Below are 17,494 nucleotides of genomic sequence, written 5' to 3' on the forward strand. Positions count from 1 at the left end.
GGGGTTGGGAAGAGCCTCTGGCCTTTACACCGAGTGAGCCAGGAGCTGCTGGAAGCTTCTGAGCAGCAGAGTGGTCGGGGTTAAATACTGAAGAAGCGCCCCCCAGGGTGAGGCTCCTCTAAGTCAGTCCCGTCACTAGTACTCCTTTCCCACATGACAGATTGCAGGCCACTAACTGCGGGAAGCACATGCTGCGTGACTCCATTTACATCAGGCATCCAGAACAGGTGCATCCATAGAAACAGAAAGTGGGTTGGGGGGTTTCCTGGGAGGGGGGTGCGGGTTGGGGCTGGGAGGATAAGAAGGTCGATAGCTGAAAGGTATGAGGTTTCTTTTCTTACTCTTTGAAAAATCTCCCCCTTTATGTCCCCTTGTTCACTCAGTTAATTGGGTCCTTTACCGGCTCCAAATATGAGGGTATTTTTCAGGAGTATGACAAAATACAGGATCTTTACGCATGTAAACCTTTTAAACATGAGTCTGATGCTGAAGATGTCACCTTGTTGTCCACAGAAGCAGCTTGTTTTGTGGACGATGAAAATGTTCTAAAATTGAGTAGGGGGATGTTTAGACACATCTGTGAATATGTAGAAACCCCTTGAATTATATACGTTAAACTGACGATCATATGGGATGTGAATTATATGCCAATAAAGCCATCTTTATTTTTAAATTATTTTTTAAGATTTCATTTATTTATTTGAGAAAGAAGGGAGAAGCAGACTCCCTGCTGAGCAGGGAGCCTGACATGTGGCTTGATCCCATGACCCTGACCGAGATCATGACCTGAGCCAAAGGCAGATGCTTCACCAACTGAGCCACCCAGGAGCCCAATAAAGCCATCTTTAAAAAGTTGGAGCGTATTTTAATGATTGAAGCCGCAGCGTTAAAATCCCTGCTCCTCAGAGACACAGTGACATCCATCTCTGCCTCCACTGTGGTCCAGGTCCCAGGTCAAAGTCCCAGCCTGGCCCCCTCCCAGTGGGCCCAGGGACAGGACTAAGGAAAGGCATTGCTCCCAGTCCTGGGCGACCCCACACAAGAGGTTAATTCCTGGAGTGGGCAAGGGGTCTGCAGACCACCCCCTGGGGCTCAGGGCACAGCAGAAATGATTCTGTATGACAAAATAGAATCTACAGCTGCTTTAAGCTTCACCCTCCCTTTTTTTCTATTCTTTATCATTCGGCAGGCTTGGTAAATCAGGTGTCAGGAACACGGGGGTGCTTTTGAGCTGTTCCCCAAGTTACTGTGTAACTCAGAAAAGTTTAACTAGTTTAGTTAATTCCATGTGATGCTCTGCGCTCCATGAAGGGAAGCTGGGAAGGTGCTATTTAAATCCAAGGTCTAATTTTTGTCCTTATCTGAAAGAAGCAGCTGTGAACAGTACCTGCTTCAGACAGCTGCTATTAAATGTAATTGTTTCTTAGCTTGTGAGTTTTCCTGTAGTGAGATTTAGTGCCAGCGCCTGTGATATAAGTAAATATGTAAAATACACTAGGATGTCAGGAGGTACGAAGACAAGGCTCCCATCAATTGACTGCTTCCTCAGGGCTGAAAACATTAAAAATGCCTTCTCCTTCCCCTGGTCTGGCCTGGCCCACTGTGGTCCTGTGGCTGATGTCACTACACTCTGCTGTTCTCCATGGCCTTCCCCACCCGAGCCTGGTCTTCAGCACCATGGCCAGCTCTAGATATCACATCTGGAAAAGAAGCTTTCTGCTCAGCTCAGATTTTTTTGTTCCATTCCCATGTTTTTTCTAACTCACGCTATTAGATCCTGGACCAACTACATTATTGTGGGCTCCCCTATGACCTCTGTCCACCAGCTGAGATTACATGGCCAAGAGGTGCCAGAAGAACCTATAGCCTCTAGATACACGGTCTGCCCATGAATCATTTTCTTTCCAGGGTGCCTAAACCCCAAACCCAACAGACTAACCATTGTTGGTCACACAGATCTGAGGGCTTAGCACCACACCAGAGCTAGACTAGTGACAGGGAGTGCCAGCCATTCATCAAAATTAGAAAGAGAGAGACTATTTCAGATAGAATTTTATACTGTATTTAAAAAGAAAAAGCTTCAGAAGTAGACACTTTCAGAATACAGGATAAGGACCTTCAAAAATCTGTTTCTCCATAAAAGCAATGAGAACAATGGCAAAATTTATTAAAATTAATACTCAAATTTTTAGAATTTAACCAAAGGTTTGCAACTCAAGAAATTCAAGGAAAACAGCTACATCTCAGAAAGAACAATGAGCTTTGAGGTCATTTTAGCTTGCCCCATTCCCAACCACCTCTTCATCCCTGAAGTGGTCTTGAAAACCAATAGCTTCATAATCCCAGGAATCATAAAAACCAGCAGCCTAACACCCACTGGAGGAGTGATAATGTTTTGGGGGTTTGCAAGAGCCCCATCTCCTGATAATTATCATTATTTGGCCTATCTGGTAGTTCCCTGGAAACCCAGAAATAAAGACAAGCAAAGCTTATCTTTATTTGACCTGACTCAATCCTCACTTCTTGTGAACAGCTTTTTCCCTAGGGTGATTGTTGAAAACAATCAGTGGCAATTGTTTAACATCACAGCTGTCTGAAGCAGTATTACCTCAATTGAGGTGAACAAGTTGACCAAAAACTTAAAGGGAAAAGCTGAGGAATAAGATGTCCACAGGGAGCCCTGAAACATCTTCATATTCTCCTGAGAATCCAGAAATTAGAAATCATTAATAGAAAGAAATTTGAGAAACTCACAAATATGTGAAAGTTAAACAACCCACTCCTAAATCATCAATGGTTGAAAGAAATCACAAGATAAATGAGAAGATACTTCAAGATAAGTGAAAATGAAGATACAACATACCGAAATGTAGGAGATGCAGTGAAGTAGTGGTTGGAGGGGAATATATGACTGTAAATACCTATATTAGAAAAGAAAGATCTCAAATCAGTAACCTAAACTTCTATCTTAAGAAACAAGACAGGGAAGCCAGGGTGGCTCAGCGGTTTAGCGCCAACTTCAGTCCACAGCATGATCCTGGAGACCTGGGATCTCCCTGCATGGAGACTGCCTCTCCCTCTGCCTGTCTCTGCTTCTCTCTCTGTGTGTGTCTCTCATGAGTAAATAAATAAAATCTTAAAAAAAGAAACAAGACATAAAAGAGAAAACTACCCCAAAGCAAGTAAAAGGAAGGAAATAATAAATATGACAAGAGAAGTGAAATTAGAGAATAGTAAAATAATATAGAAAATCTGTGAAACCAAAAGTTAGTCCTTAAAGATCAATGGAATAGATAAACTTTGTTAGATTGACTAACACACACACACACACACACACACACACACACACAAAGATGGAAGACTCAAATTACTAGAATAGAAAGAGGAGACATTCCTACTGACCTTATAGAAATTAAAAGGTTTATAAGGAAACTATGAACAATTGTATACCAAAGAGTTAAATAATCTAGATGAAACAAACAAATTCTTAAACAAACTACCAAAACTGACTCAAGAAGAAAGAAAATCTCAGGAGCCCTATAACAAGTAAAGATATTGAACTGGTTACCTTTTAAAAATTACCCCCACACATACACACACACAAAAGTCAGGCCAAGATTACTACACTGCTAATTTCTATAAAATATTTAAGGAAAAATGAACACCAATCCTTTATAACTTCTTCCAAAAAATAGAAGAGAAGTCAACACTTCCCAGCTCATTCTATGAAGCCAGTTGTACCCTGATACCAAACCAGGCAGACATGACAATCAAAGAAAACTATAGACTAATGTCCCCTACAAATATATACAGAAAAATCCTCACAAAATACTAGTGCACCAAATCCAGCAATATATAAAAAGAATTCTATACCATGACCAAGTGGTTTTATTTCAGGAATGCATGCTCAGTTCAAAATATGAAAATCAATCAGTGTAAGACACCATATTAATAGAAAATATGATCTTCTCAGTAGATGGAGAAAAAGCATTTGGCTAAATTTAACACTTTCATGATGAAAACTCTAAGGAGCCAGGAATAGAACTTCCTCAATATGACAATGGACATCTGTGAAAACACAGCCAAAATCATATTTAATGATATTTAATGATATTTAATGAAAGACTGACTACTTTATCCTTAAGATCAGGAATAGGACAAGGATGTCCCTGCTCACCCATTCCATTCAGCACTAAACAAGAGATTCTAGCTAGGGCAATTAGGTAAGAAAAAAAATAAAAATCACTTATTTGAGGGCACCTGGGTGGTTCAGTTGGTTAAGCATCTGACTCTTGATTTCAGCTCAGATCATGATCTCAGGGTCATGAGATTGAGCCCCGTGTTGTGCTCCATGCTAGGTGTGGCACCTGCTTGAGATTCTCTTTCTCCCTCTCCCTCTGCCCCTCCACCTTCCCCTCAAAAAATGCACTTATCTTCAGATGATATGATCTTCTATATTGAAAATCTTAAGAAATCCACAAATACATTATAACTGATAAACAAGTTCAGCAGAGTTGCAAGATACCAGCTCAATATACAAAAATCAATTGTATGTGTAAGCACTAGTAATGAAGAACCAGAAAGTAGAATTAAGGGTATGGTTCCATTTATAATAGAATCAAAAGTAATAAAATAGGAATAAATTTAACACAAGATGTGCAAGATCTACACACTGAAAACTACAACATTTTTTTTTCATTCTGTAAGTGAAAAAAATTAAAGATCTAAATAAGTGGAAAGATTTCCATGTTTGTGGATCAAAAGACTTAATATCATTAAGATGGCAATACTCCCCAAATTGATCTACAGATTAACTCAATCTCTATCAGAATCCCAATTGTCTTTTTTTTGCATAAATTAACAAGCTGATCCTAAAACTGCGTGGAAATACAAAGGACCCAGAATAGCCACACAATCTTGAAAAAGAAAACAAAGTTGGGAGATTCGTACTCCCTGGTTTCAAACTTACTCCAAGCTACAATAAACAAAATGGTATATTTGGGCATAAGGATATATAGATAAACCAAAAGAATAGAATTGAAAGTTCAGAAATAAACTCTTACATTTATGGCCAATTGATTTTCAAAAAGGGTTCCAAGTCCATTCAATTAGAATAGTCTTTTCAACAAATGGTGCTGAGACAACTTAATATCCACATGCAAAAGGATAAAAAGTTAGATCCCCGCCTCACACCATACACAAAACTTTACTCAATAGGGACCTGAGACCTAACTATAAAAGTTACAACTATAAAACTTTAAGAAGGAAACATAAGTACAAATCTTCATGACTTTGGATTACACAATGTTTTTTTTTTAGATATGACATCAAAAGCACAAGCAATCAAAGACAAAGATTAATTGGACTTTATTAAAAACTTTTGTCCTTCAAGGGACATCATCAAAAAAGTCCAAAAAACAACTCATAGAGTGAGAGAAAATATTTGCAAGTCATACATACGTCTGGTAAGGGACTTGTATCCAGGACATACAAGTCAACGATAAAATGACAACCCCATAAAAAATGAGCAAAGGACACAAATACACATTTTCCAAAGGAGACCTACAAATGGCCAAGAATCACATGAAAATATGTTCAACATCATTAGTCAGAAGGGAAACGCAAATCAAAACCATAATGAGATTCGTTTCACACCCACTAGGATGGTTATAATGAAAACGACAAGACACGAATAAGCGTTGGTAAGGACGGAGAAAACAAGCAGAACTCTCTCATTCATTGCTGCTGTGACCGTAAAATGGTACAAACACTTTGGAAAACACATTGGCGATTTCTCAAAAGGTCAAGAGCAGAGTTACCATCTGACCCAATTCCACTCCTGGGTATATACCCAAAGGAAATGAACCCACGTTCACAAAATATTTGTGCATGAATGTTCTTGGCCGCACTATTTCTAACAGCCAAAAAGTAGAAACAGGTCAACGCCTCCCATGTGACGAACGGATAACGAAGTCCGGCACACGTACAGGGGAGCACTGCTCTCCACCGTGAAAGGAATGAAGGCCTGACACAAGCTGCCACATGTGACGGGAGGGGGAGCAAAGGCATGGAAATGGCGTGTTGCTGGACAAGACCAGCTGGATCTGTGCGTGGGAAATGGTCTTTCTCAGAACACAACCTACTTTCCTGAGGCTATCGGCATCAGCTTCCCACTAGAGAGGTGGGCATGGTCCCCAGGTCTCAGCCAGAGCGTGGTGAGCTCTGTGACAGCACCTCGTCCCCACGCCACCATGTGCAGAGGGGTCAAGAGAGAAATCTGAGGCCCGAGAGAGTTGTTCCCTGAGCAAGGAGCCTCCCGCGTGCAGTCCGGTCCCTGGACCTCTTGGCGGCTGCCTCTGGGGTTACTGCTGTCTGTCTGTGGCGTGGAGGCAGGTCTGTGGGGATGAGGCAGGCACACTATGCTCTGGAGCAGGGGAGACACTCAGCGAGGCCAGCATTGGCGGTTGGCGGACATGGGTGCCCACGGAGACACCAAAGGAGATGTGGGGGCCAGCTAAGTGTGAGGGATGTGCTCTCCAGGCCTGCTGTCCCAGAGTGCTAGCGTGGCCTGGAGCAGCCTCGGGGGTCTGGCTATATTGGGGACTCTCTGTGGCCCCGCTCTGCCCCAGGGACACACACTGTGGCCCACCTCCGGAGGCCCACGGGACCACTGGCTGAATGACAGAGAAGGCTGGCGCAGCACCCCGTGAGATGGCCCAACAGCCCAGGGCTGACCCCTCATCCACATCTCCCAAGGAAGGATGCACACCCATGTGCACACGCACGTGCACACAGACACACAGACACATTTAAAAAATAATTGATCAGGAGGCAATTCACACAACACGAAATGAATCATTTTAAACTGAATGATCAGGGTGCCTGGGGGCTCAGCTGGTGAAGTGTCTGCCTTTGGCTCAGGTCGTGATCCCGGGGTCCTGGGATTGAGTCCCTGCATTGGGTTCCCTGCTCAGCGGGCGTCTGCTTCTCTCTCTCCCTCTGCTCCTCCCCCTGCTTAGGTGCTTGCGCTCTCTCTCTCTCTCTCTCTCTCAAATAAATAACTCAAATCTTTTAAAATAAGTAAATAAATAAACTGAACGGTCAGTTGCATGCAGCCCCCATGCCGCGTTGTACAACCACCACCACCACCTCCATCCCTCCAGGTCACACCCCTACACAGTAGCAGTCCCTCCGCCCCCCATGACCTCCAACCTGCCTTCTGTTTCTGGATTTACCCGTTCTGGGCGGCTCATGTCAATGGAATCCTACAACATGGTCCTTCTTTCGCTGAGCATCATGGGCTCGGGGCCGGTCCATGTTATAGTGTGTGTCCATACCTCGGTCCTTTCTATGGCGGAGCAATGTTCCAGTCCTCGTGTGGATGCCCACATCGTGTCTATACCTTCGCCGTCTGTGAACGCTCCTCTGGCCACAGTGGACAGGGCTGCGAGGAACACCTGCGAACAGGCATTTAGTTGAGTCCCTGCTTTTGGTTCCTCCGGCACATACCCGGGAGCGTGACCACAGGGCCACATGGAAACTCTGTTTAATCCTCTGAGAGGGGGCGCCTGGGTGGCTCACCGGTTGAGCATCTGCCTTCGGCCCAGGGTGTGACCCCGGTGTCCTGGGATTGAGTTCTGCATCGGGCTTCCCACAGGGAACCTGCTTCTCCCTCTGCCTGTGTCTCTGCCTCTCTCTCTCTGTGTCTCTCAGGCATAAATAAATAAAATATTTTGAAAAAATCCTCTGAGAAAATGCCACAACATTTGGTAAAGCGATCTGTGATCTGACATCCTTAGGCAAACAGGGAAACAGTTATGCTGGAAAGCTAAGAAAAGCATGAGCAGGGCAGGAAGGTGGACGGAGGTGGACGGTAACCGCCCAGGGCTGCTGGGGTGGAGGGGTAGGATGAACTCCCCTCCGAGTCGCTCAGAAGCCCCTGGAAGGCTGACCTGGGCTGGCCATGTTTCACAGGGTCCCTCTGACCCTGCGTGGCGTGGCTGTCAGCTTGCACGGGTCAGACCCGGTCGAGGACGTGGAAGCCACTGGTGTGTCTCAGGAAGGAGGGCCATGGGGACCAGGGGGCAGGGATGGCTCTTGAGCACACCCTCTGCAACCTCGGGACGTCCCCGCTTCAGGAACTCCCTGGAAACCACTACTGGCTTCACACCGTGGGCCACACCTGCCCTCACAGCCTGCCCCACGGCTGCCCTGCTGGTGGAGAAGACCCAGGGACACGTGGCCCTCACCCTCACCCAAAGCCACAGAACTGTTCAGGAGGGTGCAGGGAGGGACAGGGGTCGGTGCGGGCCTGGGCCGGGGAGGGCAAGCGGGGCTGGTTCGGCCTGCTGATGGGTGGCGTGTGGGAGCGGAGGGCACGGGAAACAGAAGAATCTGGTGTTTTATCACGAGTGCCAATAGCAAAATCCAGAGTAGTTCCAAAAGTCCCAAAGATCACACCACGTTGGCAGCCTGTGGCTCAGCTTCCGGGGCCCCGGGAGCCAGGTCAAACGGCACAGTTGGAAAAAAGCCTTAAAAACAAAAGCACGTGGGCAGCCGGGGTGACCCAGCGGATTAGCGCCGCTTTCGACCCAGGGCCTGATCCTGGAGACCCGGGGATGGAATCCGGAGACCCCGTCAGGATCCCTGCTGGAGCCTGCTTCTCCCTCTGCCTCTCTCTCTCTCTCTCTCTCTCTCTCTCTCTCTGTGTCTGTCTGTTGTAAATCAATCAATCAATCAATCTTAAAAAAAAAAGAAAACAAAAGCACATGAGCCCAGGGGGTGCCGAGAGGTTTCCGTGCCTGCAAGGCTGGCGAGAGGGAGGCAGAGTGTGGGACCCCGGCAGCAAGGGCTTCGCCCCCGCAGGCCCAGCCCCGCGCGGGGGCACAAGGGGGCAGGGGAGCCTAAGAAGGGCTTCTGGGGGGGCAGCGGAGAGTGGGCTGGGGCCGTGTCCTCAGAGAACGGGGTGCTACCGGGGGGCAGGCCTGGCAGGGGATGTGGGGCCACCATGGGGGCTCCCTGTGGCCAAGCCCGGGTCATAAAAACGAGCAGTGGGTGATGTCGACTGCACGATCCTGACTAGGTGACAGCCCACAAGTCCAGGGTGACACCAGCGAGAGAGTGAAGGAGAGCAGGCAAGTGTCACTTGTCACCGGGAGGCGACACGGATGGCTCACCGCACAGACTGGCCTGGACAGGTAAGTGACCATCCTTCTTCCTCCTGCCCTTTCCCTGGTGACCAGGAACAGCTCGGGAACGGAGGACAGCCATCACCGCGCGACCGCTGACTGCTGACCGCGTGGGTGATTCGGCCGGGGCGCCAGGGCCGTTCTGCGTCCTGAGAAGCGACAGTGACCCCCGGGACTTCAACAGAGCCCCGTCATGGTGTGCAAAGTCCCGTGTTCACTCTGCGTCAGAGTCACGGGCGCCGGCGCGGTTGTCGTTTGCCGCGTCCTCCCACCATTCAGGGAGGTGCCTGACATCCGTGCGGCGTTAGGACCCAGGACTCCCCGCCGCGACACTGCTTCGCGACACTGCTCAGCCGGACACCCCACTCGCAGGTGCCACTGGAGATGGAGGAAGCGGCCACAGGGTCCCGCAGGAATCAACCCGGGAGATCCAAAACGCGGATCCCAAACCTCAAACCATCGCGCAGGGAGGGCAGAGGGGACATGGGGCTGTTCCTCCACTCGGGGGCCAGAGGCTCCAGGCCTCCACGGGGGCCACGGGCCCCAATGGGCACCCCCATGTGACCCACGAGCACAGCAGGGGACACTGGGGTAGCGACTGGATCTTGCATTATTACAGTTACTGGATAATTCCTGTGAGTTTCCTTATAGAAACACACGAAGCCAACGTGGCCAATGTTAACCGTTGCCACGGGAAACACAAAAGGCTTTCAAGACACTCCTGTTCCCACTGCGTATCTGCGTGAGGGGACCCGCCCCACGCGCTGCAGCCACACATACAACACGAGGCAGGACGCCAAAGCAGGTGGGGAGCCCGGCCGTCCTCGATGGGACCGGACACTAAAGAGATGGGCAAAAACGTGAAAACAACACTGCGCGTCTCATTCGGGTTTTTGTCTTTGGGAACCTACAGGGTCTGGTGGTGGTTGTTTGGTTAATGAAAACGTGTTAATCACGTTAACGGGAGGTGAGTCATCAGAAGAGCCGGCTCGCTCTCTGTCCACCAGGCGAGACGCCAGCAGCCGGCACTACGAGGCCCTCGCAGAGGCCTGGCGGAGGCTCGGCCTCCCGGCCTCCAGAATGGAGAAGGAACGAGCGCTGGTGGGCCCGGGGCTCTGCTCCTGCGGCCCGAGCCGAGCCAAGCGGCTGCGCGGATCCTCATACAAGCGTCTTGCGAGCGTGTCTTTTCATTACTCTCCGTAAAAACCTAAGGGAGCCGTCGCCGGGTGATGAGGCTCTGTGCAGGTACTTCCAGATGCTTCTCCAAAGGGTTGCGCCACTTTACACGCCCCCTCAGCAGTGCTCCGTCGGGGCGCACCATCTCTGTGATCGTAGCTACGCCAGTGAGTGTGCTGGCGGGTGCCGCTGTGGCTTCCACTCTCACTTCTTTGGTGTCTAATGAAGGGGACCGCCCCGTGTGCCTGGTGGCCTCCCGCGGGTCTTCTGTGATGAGTCTGTCCCCATCAGTTGAGCTGTCTGTCTTCCTATCGTCGAGCCAAGTGGTTCTTCGGGTGTGCAAATACATTCTTTACCAATATTTCCTCCCAATCTGCCACGTTCTTTACCAATATTTCCTCCCAATCTGCCACTTGCCTGTTTCTTTTTTTTTTTTTTTTAAGATTTTACTTATTTATTCATGACAGACACAGAGAGAGAGAGGCAGAGACACAGGCAGAGAGAGAAGCAGGCTCCCTGCAGGGAGCCCGATGCGGAACTCGATCCTGGGACCCTGGGGTCACGCCCTGGGCTGAAGGGAGGCACTAAACTGCTGAGCCCCCCGGTCGTCCCTTGCCTGTTTATTTCTTAATGACGTCTGTTGAGGAGCAGAACGTTCGGGGAGTCCACTACATCAGGTTTTCTCTCCTGGTTATGGCTCTCGGGGTGTTACTTTCGAGTTACATTGAGAAGACGTCCCCCCTTTGCCTCTGGAAGGTTTCCAGTGTCGGCTTTTACGTGCACGTCCGGGATCCACCTCCATTTGACTTCTGAGCACGGTGTGAGGTAGGGATCAAGGGTCGTCATTCCCCATGTGGGACCTATTTTCAGAATGACTTATAGAAAAGACCCCCTTGCCCCCCATCAGATCGCTTTAGTGCCTTTGCTGAAGATCGAATGAGAGCACGAGTGGGGTCTGTTTCTGGGCTCTCTACTCTGCCCGTCCATTGATGCATTTGACATTCTTTGCCTATACTACGCTGTCTCGATTGCCACGGTTTTAGAGTGTACTTGAAATCTGGTAACGTGTCCTCCAACGATTTTTTTTTTTTTTTTTTTTTGCCAAGATAGCTTTAGATATCCTAAGTCCTTTGCATCCCTATACAGATTTTAGAGCCAGTTTGTCAATTTTCCCCCATGAAACTCTTCTGGGACTGGGTTGGGATTTTTTTTTTTGCTAAATCACTGGATTGACTTGGGAAGAATTGTGTTGTTTTTAATAATATTGAGTCTTCCAAAACACTGAATATAATATATCTCTCTGATCATTTGGATTTTCTTTAATTTCTCTTACTATATCATTTTTTTTACGTGTGTGGCTTATTCATTACTAAAATCATAATGTTTTATGGCAAAAAGCTGGAAAATGCAGCAAAGTCATAAACAGGAGAGAAAAAAGAACTCCACGGTCCTGCCTACCACTCCGGGGGCATCGCTGCTAACTTCTTGGTGTGCTTTCTTCCAGTCCCTTTTCCAGGCACAGTTCCTGTGTTTTCGCTGTATCGCTGATGTGACGTTGCGTCTACAGTGTGCACCTCGCATCAATGACCGAGGCGCGTTGTAGCAAACCCCGTTGGTGCCTGTCCCACGCGTCCTCAGGCTTCTCCAAAAGCAGCTCCAACACCTGTTTCTTGCATCTCTGCCCGAGGGTGGCTCCAGCCACAGGGCCGGCGTGAGACGTGCATGGAGCCACGGGAGTTCCCGTCCATCGCAGAGCTCTGCTGCCCGGATCCTTTGTGGGAGCGTTTTGAGGGTGTTCCTCGGGTTCCACACAGTCTCTCGGGGTTCCCACCCGGCTCCCTGCTCATGAGAGAAAGGACTCTCTTCTCCCTTTCATCCTTCCCATCTCGCACCCCAAAGGGACCCATCACTCCATGCCTCGAGGTGGATGTGGCGGGAACCCACAGTAAGACACATCTCCCCCCGCCCCGGTTATCGTAGTTCTTTGGAAAATTATGATTCACTGCATAATATTCCATCCAATATATTCACTATTGTTTTCTCAAGCCTTCCTTCTTTCTGGTGAGCTTTCTACTCTCAGAGAAGTGCTATGAAGACCAGAGTCATGCATGATGCGTTTTTGGTATTTGGAGTAAATTTCCGCAGGATCATTTCCCAGAACAGGGATTTTTTTTCTTTCCTTTCTTTTCTTTTTTTTTTTTTTTAAGGGCTCTGAATTTATGCTGCCAAAATGCTCTTCTGAAAGAATTAAGCCAATTTAGAGTCCTTCCAGCAGGATATATTTTATCATATGCTAAGTGGCCCATATTTTCTAAGAGGAATTAGCATGTACTCTTAGCTTCTGGAATGGGAAAATAAAATCTGAGTGATTTTTTTTTTCACTTCAGGAAAAAAGAAAAAAGAAGTCTTCCCCTTTGGGAAGAAAACACGCACGCCACTGATTTTCATGGGGTCTTTCCATGTCTCTCTTGTGCGGTGAGTTGCTGCTATTTCTGTCAAAAAGGCTGATCAGAACGCCCACCGAAGGGGAAGCAGCAGCACCCACAGAGATAAGTTTCTGGGCCATGAGTTGGGTCTGTCCTATATTTGGAGCAACTCAAGAACACTTCACCGAGGGCCAGGATTTGAGAACAAATTGCTTTTTCGTTTTCAAGTGTTTTTTTTTTTTTTTTTCACTCGGCTGAAGAAATGGAATAAGGTGAGCAAGCGTGGGTAGGTCAGCAACGCAGTTAATGGAAAACAGGTTATTTAAAACTAGCTTTTTATCTTGGTATCCAAATAATCCCACCAGTTAGAGTCCCTTGGCATCCACCTCACCCCAGAAGAGCAAGACTCGAGGGCATCACTGTGCCTCCCATTGGTTCCCACGGTAAAGAGGGTAACGGCCACCCAGAGAGGTCCACGTGCTGGTCCCCGGGAGCTGGGAATCCGTCCCTCCACAGGGCAGAGGGCACTTGGGTGACGGGATTAGTTTAAGGGTCGGGAGATGTCCTGGACGGGCTGTGTGGACGCAGGGCAATCACAATGTCCTTTCGAGGGGGAAGCAGAGGGGCCCCCGGGTGGCTCAGTGGTTGAGCATCTGCCTTCAGCTCAGGGCGTGACCCTGGGGACCTGGGATCGAGTCCCACATCAGGCTCCCCGCAGGGAGCCTACTTCTCCCTCTGCCTGGGTCTCTGCCTCTCTCTGTGTCTCCCATGATAAATAATAAATAATTAAAATATTTTTTAAAAAATGAAAAAAAAACAAAACAAAAACAAGGGGGAAGGCAGAGGGTCGGAGCCAGAGGAGGTGTGGTGGTGAAAGTGGAGGTTGGAGGGATGGGGCTGTGCTGCTGGCCGTGAGGATGGAGGAGGGTCGCCCGCCAAGGAGGGCAGGTGGCAGTCGGAAAAGGCGAGGAAATGATCTTCCCGGAGCCGCCAAGAGAACAGCCTCGTCAAAGCCTCCACGTTAGGACTCCTGACCTCCAAACCCTGAGGATCCATGTGTGGTTAGCTCTCACTGAAGCCACAGAAGGCCAGTAGTTACCTTCTGCTCTCATCTGTCTATCAAAGCCTCTCCCAAGGGGCGCCTGGGTGGCTCAGTGGTTGAGCGTCTGCCTTCAGCCCAGGGCGTGATCCCGGGGTCCTGGGATCGAGTCCTGCATCAGGTCCCCACAGGGAGCCTGCTTCTCCCTTTGCCTGTGTCTCTGCCTCTCTCTCTCTGGGTCTCTCATGAATACACAAAATATTTTTTTAAAAAAAAAGACTCCCACAAAAGTTTCTCAGTTGGAAAATCTGTTGTCCAAACACCACATTCTTGAAGTGTCTGCCTATTAATAATTTATTTTTAAATAAATAAACCGGCTTCCCAAAGGCAGCGACTCTGAACAACCAAGGATGGTCCGTGCTGTCCGTGGGGACCGGGGACAAGCCTGCAGGCGTGGGGACAAACCCAGAGTGGGGGGTGGGGGGCGAGCGGTGCCAGAGAGTAAAAACTAGCCATAAGTTTAGAAGAAAAATTTATTCTATTACATATTAGATTTAACATAAAATGGGCATCTTTACAAAATAGCCCATTAGTTTGCTCGCTGGGCTTCACTTGTGCAACAGGCCTGCAGCATGTGTGCGGCCGGAGCGGCATAGGTGCCACCTCCTCCAGGACGGCCGCCTGCACAGGCGCCCCCTGCCCGCTTCCCTTGGGAGGAGGAGAAACCACGGAGCACACGGCACCTGCGGTCCTTCCATGGGTCTCAACGCGGCCCCCTGCCCACGAGGTCGTGCTTGTCAGAAACTTCCATTCTCGGTTCCAGGGCAGAGGGACAGACTCGGGGCTGCTTCTCCAGAGCTGGTCTCTGCGTGGGGGGGGGAGGGGGGGCAAGTGGCCAAAAGTGCAGAGACACCGAGAGGAGCAGATCCTAGTCACGGACTCCTAGCTTGTTCGTGGCTTTTGAATCCCGAGGCTCAGCTGCTTGTCCTGGGGCGCCAGGGGAGGGACCATTGGGGCGGGGTGGGGGATGCTCAGAGGCACCCCCGAGGTGCTGGGCTCTGAGGGACCATCTTGGGGCCAGGTCCCTGCGGCGCACACCCCGGGCAGGCCCCCGGGGCCTCCACAGAGGCAAGGAGTGAGTGAGCGACTGCTGTGCGTACGGAGTCACCTCCAAAATAATCTCTCCAGGACAGCCCTGAAGACACGCAAGACCACTATAAGCTCATCATCTTCGCTTTCTTTTTTTTTTTTTTTAAAGATGTTATTTATTTACTCATGAGAGACACCGAGAGAGAGAGGCAGAGTCACAGGGAGAGGGAGAAGCAGGCTCCATGCAGGGAGCCCGACGTGGGACTCGATCCTGCGTCCCCAGGGTCACGCCTGAGGCTGAAGGCAGGCGCTAGCCCGCTGAGCCACCCAGGGATCCCTCATCTTCGCTTTCTGGGTGAGAAAAGTGGTGTCCATTGGATGAAGGAGCGGAAGACCCCCCCTTCCTCTCTCAGCCAGGTGACCACTCTGCCTCCCGGGACGGGGCCCCCACAGCCCACCTTGAGCTCAGGGAGAACCAGCAGATGCGCCGTCTGGCCAACCCGGGTTTTCTGAACACCGCGTGCTACCCAGCAGCTAGAAATAGGCCCAGTGGCGTGGGCGCCAAGGAGGGAGACACTGGCTGAGACGTGAGTCATCTGCAGCTCTCGGATGCCAGCACTTCTAGAAACAGGTATTTTGGGTTCCTTCGGAAAGCGCACCACGGATGGAGAGGGAAAGCCCTCTGGGCCTAAGGCTTGGGCAGGGATGGGGCGGGCGGGCAGGCAGGCGGCGTGCTCGCAGGAGAGGACAGAGGGCAGTGGGCGAGGGGCCCCAGGAGCACAGGCTGGTGGCAGGGGGTGGGGGCAGCCCTGAGACGCCGCTCCCCACTCAACCACCTTGGGCCAGTTTTGTCCTGAGTCTCAAGACAGGACTGGGAAAGGGTCCAGGACAGAACAGACCCTCAAGGGGAGGGCGGCCAAGGGCTCTGCGGGGCTCACACGTGGGTGCACCCCCAGCAGGAGGCTCCGTGGGCCTCCGAGCAGCCAATCCCAGGGCGCTGCCCCAGATGAAGCAGAGGCGAGGTCACCTGGGGACAGACACAGAGTCATGAGGCCTCAGGGAGCAGTGCATCTGCTCCAGCCCCCGCGGGTGGTAGGTCCAGGCTGGACTCAGCGGAGAGCAGCCCCAGGGCCGCGGGAGGGAAGGGGACAGCTCAGGCCCCTGCTGGTCTGACCCACGATGGAGTGGGGGGGGGGGGAGCCCCAGGGCTGTGGGAGAGAAGGGGACAGCTCCTGCCCCTGCTGGCCTGACCCAGGATGGAGACTCCCGCAGCCATCAGACACCCCCGGCTCCTCTGGGGGCACAGCCAGGGAAGGTTCTAGAAGCCCGGCTTCTCACAGAAGGGAGCACTGCTGGGTCACGCGCTTCCCCTGTTTCTGACTGCAGCGGGATCAGGCCCCAGGGACTCAGCTGAGGAGGCTTGGTGGCGGGGATTCGAGATTTGGGGCTCTCTGACACCGGAAGCATGGGGTCACTCGGCAGCAGGAGCAGGGCCCCCGCCCACGGGGCCTAGCTGGGAGATCCGGGTCACTCCTGTGTGGGCTGCTGGGGCGCCGGGCCCCTCGGCCCTCCGCTTCCAGGACTGTCACTGGCGATGGAAATGCTGGGGCTCGCCGGCTCTGTTCCACCCTACAGCCCCATGCAGCAGCCAGCTGCCCGCCCCCCACCCCGACCCCCTGCCTGCTGGCCCCTCCCTGCAGCCCCCTCCCTGCCCTGAAGATGGGGCTCCCTCCCATCCCAGCCTACCCCACCCAGTCTGGGCCAGGGCAGGGCTCCGACGGAGAGGACCGGTGATTAAAGCAAAACATTTAAAGTCTCTTTAAAAAATTCAAAAAAGGGATCCCTGGGTGGCGCAGCGGTTTAGCGCCTGCCTTTGGCCCAGGGCGCGATCCTGGAGATGCCGGTTTGAATCCCGCGTCGGGCTCCCGGTGCATGGAGCCTGCTTCTCCCTCTGCCTATGTCTCTGCCTCTGCCTCTCTCTCTCTGTGTGACTATCATAAGTAAATTAAAAAAAAACATGTCTGGTAGAATTCTTTAAAAAAAAAAAAATTCAAAAAAGTGATTACTCTTAGCAATAGAAGAGGACAGGGGAGCAGGGTCCTTCCCCCCAATAAACAAAATTTGATTATTCAAGAGCCCCTTGTGTCTTATTTGAGATATGAAGTTAAATTTTGTATTTGAAGACAGATCCAAGCGGTGGACGCAGACTACGTGAGCTGGGGGCCACGCACCCCGCCCCCCCGCCGGCCCCCGCCCTGGACTGGTCAGGAGTGATGGGCCCCCCTGGGCTCCAGCCCCTCCCCCTCCGGGGCTGTGATCGCCGAGTCCAGATGCGTTTGTGCGGAAGCTGAGCTTCGGAGGGTGCGTGGGTCCGTGGGCCCTGAGCTCATCCCCGCGCGGCAGCCTGACCCGGGCCAGGGGAGGCGCAGACCCCTCCCCTCACGGCACCCCAACGGCACCCCTCTGTGGACCCCGGGGTCGGGGGCTCCGTCGGAGCCAGCATTCTTATGGGGACGCAGACCAAACCCATAGTGACAAACTGTGCTCAGTGCCGCGAACAAAACAAACGGGGACAG

At 50.8% G+C, this 17,494-nt stretch overlaps 1 protein-coding gene across 3 annotated transcripts in view; it reads right to left on the reverse strand.

The window, feature by feature from the left end:
• Window positions 1-17,494, reverse strand: part of AGPAT3 (1-acylglycerol-3-phosphate O-acyltransferase 3) — a 133,157-nt gene that overhangs the window by 105,773 nt on the left and 9,890 nt on the right. Inside the window, exon 1 of one of the 3 annotated variants that reach the window (XM_072739380.1) lies at window positions 7,338-7,433. The exons of the other annotated variants lie outside the window; for them this stretch is intronic. The gene's annotated coding sequence lies outside the window, so the exon portion shown is untranslated. Of the gene's footprint in view, window positions 1-7,337; window positions 7,434-17,494 lie in introns of those variants that run through there. 3 annotated transcript variants of the gene reach the window in all.

The sequence above is a fragment of the Vulpes vulpes genome, chromosome 15 (genome assembly GCF_048418805.1).
Source record: "Vulpes vulpes isolate BD-2025 chromosome 15, VulVul3, whole genome shotgun sequence".
Taxonomy (NCBI): Eukaryota; Metazoa; Chordata; class Mammalia; order Carnivora; family Canidae; genus Vulpes; species Vulpes vulpes.